This window comes from Pinus tabuliformis, chromosome 1_1, assembly GCF_031772625.1.
Source record: "Pinus tabuliformis cultivar Carrire ecotype Pingquan chromosome 1_1, CPIR1, whole genome shotgun sequence".
NCBI lineage: Eukaryota > Viridiplantae > Streptophyta > Pinopsida > Pinales > Pinaceae > Pinus > Pinus tabuliformis.
Window position 1 is genome coordinate 535,362,347 of NC_142297.1, and position 6,699 is coordinate 535,369,045.

At 40.1% G+C, this 6,699-nt stretch overlaps 1 pseudogene across 1 annotated transcript; it reads right to left on the reverse strand.

The window, feature by feature from the left end:
• Positions 1-802: 802 nt before the first annotated feature.
• On the reverse strand, positions 803-5,208 carry LOC149214149 (disease resistance protein RPV1-like; annotated as a pseudogene). Its single transcript, XR_016250057.1, has 4 exons — positions 4,215-5,208; positions 3,004-4,101; positions 2,649-2,928; positions 803-2,504 (listed from the first exon to the last, which is right to left on the reverse strand). The product of XR_016250057.1 is annotated as a disease resistance protein RPV1-like (transcript).
• Between the last annotated feature and the right edge of the window lie 1,491 nt (positions 5,209-6,699).

The following is a 6,699-nucleotide window of genomic DNA, read 5'->3' on the forward strand; positions in this document are numbered from 1 at the left end:
TAAATTTTTTTACATTATTTATGGTCAAGATAAATTAATAATGGAAAATATAAATATACATTAAAAAATAATTATAAATTAAAAAATTAAAAATTAAAATAAAACTTAAAATACTTAAATTGTAATTCACCATTAAAGAAATTCTACAGAAATATATGTTTTTTTAAAAAAAAAATTTAAACATTTTAAATAGAAAATTAAATATCCATATCCAAAGCTTTTGATTTTATGTTTTTATACATTTGAAAAATGTATATATTAAAATGGAAATTTGTTAAAATGATAAGTCCTTAAATAAAGCTTCAAAGTTTGAAAATTTAAATATAAATATAAATTTTTATTTAAATTTTTTAAAATAATAAAGAGTTTAGAGTTATAGATAAAGAATTAAAAAATAAAGAAAATTTTTCGAGTTAAAAATATATTTTTTAATATTTTTAATTAAATTTATTAATAAGTAATTGAAAAAATACTAAAATTTACATAAATAAATTATAGGCTGAATTTTTATTATTAGATGGATTTTTAATAATAAATTTATTTTTTTGGTACAATTAAATATCAATCTAATAAATTTATAAATATAATAATACTAATAAATTTTAATGTAATTTTTTTAAATTTAATTTAATTTAATTTAACCAAAAAAAATTTCGAATGTTAATTTACATTAAATTTTACGAGTTAATTTAATAACTTAAAATAATGATATTTTGTAACCTTAAAATGTGAATTTTGTGATTTATGATTAATACAAAGAAATTCCAATGGACGTTTGAAGCACTTATCGTTGTACTTATGCATCATAAAATGAACCATCTTAACATTAATAAATGAAATATTTGAAAACAATCTTAATTGCAGGACCATGTTCGTCCTCGCATCCACATATTTCAAAATGTACCTTCTCTTCTACATCTTATAATTACAGCGCTAAACGCAAGGTGCATTCTTCACGCGCCGGGTCTTCTTGCCGTTCTGATAGTTCGCGTTCGCTTAGTTGCTCGGCTACTCCAAAGGCATCAAGCAGGTCCAAAGTCCTCAACTGTTCAGTATGGCGGAGGGCAGTTAAGTTCACAACCGACATTGGGAGCGTCTCAAGATTGAAGCAGCAGCCGTACAAGTCAAGACGTTGGAGGCTGTAGGTTCCCCACCGAGTCTGGAAGCATCTTCAGACCGTAGCAGTCGGTCACGTTAAGACTTTGGAGGCCCAACAGGTTCCCCGCCGAGTCTGGAAGCATCTTCAGACCGTAGCAGTCGGTCAATTTAAGACTTTGGAGGCCCGACAGGTTCCCCACCGAGTCTGGAAGCATCTTCAGAGCGTAGCACTCGGTCACGTTAAGACTTTGGAGGCCCGACAGGTTCCCCACCGAGTCTGGAAGCATTTTCAGATCCGTGCACCCCGTCAAGATAAGACTTTGGAGGCCCGACAGGTTACCCACTGAGTCTGGAAGCATCTTCAGACCGTAGCAGTCGGTCAAGTTAAGACTTTGGAGGCCCGACAGGTTCCCCACCGAGTCTGGAAGCATTTTCAGATCCGTGCACCCCATCAAGATAAGACTTTGGAGGCCCGACAGGTTACCCACTGAGTCTGGAAGCATCTTCAGACCGTAGCAGTTGGTCAAGTTAAGACTTTGGAGGCCCGACAGGTTCCCCACCGAGTCTGGAAGCATTTTCAGATCCGTGCACCACATCAAGATAAGACTTTGGAGGCCCGACAGGTTCCCCACCGAGTCTGGAAGCATTTTCAGATCCGTGCACCCCATCAAGATAAGACTTTGGAGGCCCGACAGGTTACCCACTGAGTCTGGAAGCATCTTCAGACCGTAGCAGTCGGTCAAGTTAAGACTTTGGAGGCCCGACAGGTTCCCCACCGAGTCTGGAAGCATTTTCAGATCCGTGCACCCCATCAAGATAAGACTTTGGAGGCCCGACAGGTTACCCACTGAGTCTGGAAGCATCTTCAGACCGTAGCAGTCGGTCAAGTTAAGACTTTGGAGGCCCGACAGGTTCCCCACCGAGTCTGGAAGCATCTTCAGACCGTTGCACCCGGACAAGTCAAGACTTTGGAGGCCCGACAGGTTCCCCACCGAGTCTGGAAGCATCTTCAGATCCTTGCACCCGGTCAAGTTAAGACTTTGGAGGCCCGACAGGTTCCCCACCGAGTCTGGAAGCATCTTCAGACCGTAGCAGTCGGTCAAGTTAAGACTTTGGAGGCCCGACAGGTTACCCACTGAGTCTGGGAGCGTCTGCAGACCGAAGCAAAGGTTCAATTCAAGGCTTTGGAGGCCCGACAGGTTCCCAATCGACTCTGGTAGCGTATGCAGCTGCTTGCACTCCAAGTGAAGACTTTGGAGTCCTGATAAGTTACAAAATTCATTTGGAATAGTTTTAAGATAACAAGTCTTCAGAAAAACTTGTTCAAGGTGCTTCAGTTTTCCAATGGACTTTGGAAGCTTTGAAAAGGGAGCATCAATATGCAACTCCCTCAATTGCAGAGGTGCCTGCAATGTTCACATGCATTATTAAAGTGAGTTTGAGCCTCTACAGCATTTTCGCATTGTGTCATACGATAACAACACGCTAGTACAACAATTCATACACTATTAAAAAAGGTAAATAGATCTGTTAAGAAAACAAATGACTACCTGAAATTCATGTTGCCAGAGTGTTTCCAGTTGATCCCCCTCTATATGTAACACACTTAAATTATTTAATGGAATCGAGGGAGCTAAAGAGGACTTCGGACAGTTCTTCCAGTGCAGATATACTAGCGGTGGTAACTGTTCACTGCTGAATATTCGTTCAACAGAGTCACTTTCAGCCCTAAGCAGCTGCAACCTGCTTAGATTGAAGCTGCCGGCAAAGTTTTCAAAAGATTGTTCAGGGCCATTTCCGTGAACCATGCTAATTCCACGCACCTGAATTGTTCACCCCCAGCCGTTAGTTTTAAGAATTAAAAATTGCCAGATAATTTTGATAACACAAAGCTATTTTGAATGCTTCAGAATACTTACAAATGATTGGCCAGACATATTATGAAGAAGATTCTCTGTGAAATGCCAAAGACGACGTGGATATTCTGGATTCTCAGCGATATCTCTGCCGAGGTCTCGTAGGTGGTCATGCATTCTGAGACGGTTCATACTGTCCACCTCCACCAGGCATCTGTTTTCCAGCTTCCAAAGACCCAGCAACCCTTCCCAGTCGGATCCATCCCATACTCTTATAGCGGTATCCCTGTCTTCTCCTATAAAGAAACAGGCGATATCTAAAAATATTTGCTGTTCCTCCTCATCCAGAGCATCATAGCTAATTCTAAGTGTGCTCCGTATATCTTTGGGAAGTACTTTGGAGGTTTTGCGCAATTGCGCATTCCAAAGCTTCAAATCGTCTTTTCCACGAAGAAGCGCCCCAAGCACTTTAAGCGAGAGGGGCAAACCATTGCAGACATGCAAAAACTTCTCAACCACTTTTTCAAATCCTACAACAGGACTGGGTTGACCGAAGGCATGCCAGCAAAAGAGCTCTTGCGAGTGCTCTCCATTGAGACCTTTCAGTGTGTAAATGGATGACTCTCCAATACCTGCGCTTATAAGTACATCCTTATTGCGAGATGTAATTAAAATTAAGCTACCTACATGAATAGTATCTTTAACCGGTGCACATAATGCATCCATTTGATCAATATGATCAATATCATCTAAAATGATAAGAGACCGTTGAGAAACTGTTTTGAGCCTCTCTATGCCTTCAGCAACGCTGTTTATTTGTGCATTCCATTGAATCAGATCCTTAAGAAGGCTACTCTGCAGGGAAGGTAAAGATGTGGATCTGACATCAAATAAGAAGCAAGATCGATCGTAATTTGATCTCTCTCGGTTGAAGAATTGTTTAGCGAGGGTAGTTTTCCCGACCCCGCCAAGACCTACAATTCCCAAAATTGTAGCCTTCTCGCTTTGCCGCTGCAGTGACAATGTTCTGTCCACATCTTTTATTTTTTGATTGAGGCCAGTAGGATATTTAGCGACGTTCAAAGGTGGTTTGCGAACTTTTTTCAGAACTTGTTGGACGACCTCCTGGACGAGCTGCCACTCTTCCCTGAACAATATTCACAATCACAGTTAATTGACTAATAAGAAACATCTACATAAATAATATGTGATATACTTATCAAGCCAGCAATGTACAAAACTCAAATAATAGGGTCTTACTTGTCCTTCAGCTCAAAACCGATTATATCCGCCACAGCAGAAAGAGCATTCCTCCATTTTTCTATGGTCTTGGGGTCGTACCGTGGTTCCTGAGAATCAAATGCTCTCTTCCTTTCAAGCACGCCCAAATCTCTAGCATAAACTCGATCTCCGCCGCGCGTCCACCGAAGATCTGCGGGCTCGACTTTGTAGAAGACCGGAATTATTGTGGACCCCGACTCCAACATCTGTACGAGTTCATCGAGACACCATCTAGATTGAGCATAATTTGGAGAGAATATCGCTACATGAACAGAGGCTGTTCGAATAGCCCCTTCGATTTGGGCATCCAACTTCTCTCCTCCTTGCAGTTCTTTCTGGTCCAGAAAAACTGATAATCCGAGATTTTTAAGGCGATGGTAGATATGGGTAGCGAGTCCTTTCTTGACATCAGGACCGCGGTGATTTAGAAACACTTGATACACATAGCTGTTGGTATTGCCCTGGGAGGTGGATGCGGAGGATGTTCCGTCACGGGCGGGGGTAAAGTTAACGTTTGCCATTGGATACAGAATAACAGAGAAGTAAGATCGAAGATATTTTGCAGAGATCGAGAAAGTGCGGTGAGACTCAATATTTGCGTCAGAAAGATTCTGGAGGGCAAGCAACTTACCAGCTGCGCCTTTGCTATTCTTGTGTGTGTATCAACACCCCAATGTTTGGGCACACGATTGAAAACAAAACAGCTCTGGAATGTGGTTGATTACTGAGCTTCTCATTTCCTTGAGCAAACCAAGTGGCGATATATATTGAAGTTATATCGTAATCTGAACGGTGGAATTTGGAAGCATGAAGTTTCGGGCCAATTTTCCTTTCAATTTCGTCACAGCAAGCATCAAGTTTCCTGGCAATTTCCCCTTCGTCGTGTCACAGCATTATTGACCATTGCCATCTATCAGTTCCTGTACGCATAAAGCGTTTGGAAGGCCTGCGTTCATTTCCTTGCTTTACCATAGATAAGATTCCTTCCGTTGGGACCCAATCGTTTATGCAAACCAGCTTGCATCCACCAACATATGATATGATTTTTTGTGATGAGACGTTAAGTCTCCGACCAAAACAGGTGGCATCCACCGACATAACAAGCAAGTTTGCCCCGCCCAACAAGCATCAAGTTCCCTGGCAATTTCCCTTCGTCGTGTCACAGCATTGTTGGCCATTGCCATCTATCAGTTCCTGTACGCATAAAGCGTTTGGAAGGCCTGCGTTCATTTCCTTGCTTTACCAAAGATAAGATTCCTTCAGTTGGGACCCAATCGTTTATGCAAACCAGCTTGCATCCACCCACCCATGATATGATTCTTTGTGATGAGACGTTAAGTCTCCGACCAAAACAGGTGGCATCCACCGACATAACAAGCAAGTTTGCCCCCACACAACAAGCATCAAGTTTCCTGGCAATTTCCCCTTCGTCGTGTCACAGCTTTATTGACCATTGCCATCTATCAGTTCCTGTACGCATAAAGCGTTTGGAAGGCCTGTGTTCATTTCCTTGCTTCACCAAAGATAAGATTCCTCCAGTTGGGACCCAATCGTTTATGCAAACCAGCTTTGCATCCACCAACCCATGATATGATTCTTTGTGATGAGACGTTAAGTCTCCGACCAAAACAGGTGGCATCCACCGACATAAAAAGCAAGTGCGTGGTAATTTCGTGGTTTACCCATTCCGCATTTTACGCGTTTCCCCGTCGACCAAATGCTTTGATAGACCATTTTCTTAATGGAAACCATTGGCATAGCTGGACTTAAATTTTCTATTTCCATAGACAACACTAGCCATGGATTTCAAATAAATGTTAAGACAACTTCACATCCTTCACTGCTTTAATCAATCATTAAATTGTTAATTTTTTTTAGCTTAATGGTCTTACCAGCATAATTGTCGGATAAATTTCATTTCCAATATTTATAAAAAAAAAAAAAAAAAAATTATTAGATATACATCGTGTTGTTTGATTTAATATTTTAAATATTATATATATATTATTTAAGTTTAGATATACTATTGTTTTTAGATTTGATATAATTTTATGATATATAATTATAGTTTGGATATATTTTAATAATTGGTATTTATATAACTAACACAATCACATTAATAAATATGGTTGATATACTATAAATATATATGGAGAAGTTTCGTAAAAAAGTATGGGGAAAAGAGTTGGGTAGAAAGAAGAAATATTACATTGAGGAATTCAACCCTACATGTGATTTACAAGAAAAAGAGTTTATTGGAGCTAGCATTTCGTGGAGGGCAAAGGTTCTTGCTCAATTAAGGACCAACTTACTCGGGTTGTGGAATCGGAAAAACATTTCATTTTGGAATGTGATGCATTCAAAGATATTAGAGAAAGTTATGATAACATGCTTGGCATTGTCTTTTTAGCCAGGGGATTGTTGGAAGGTTGGGTCAGCTCATCATCAATTTGAATCGGAAAAG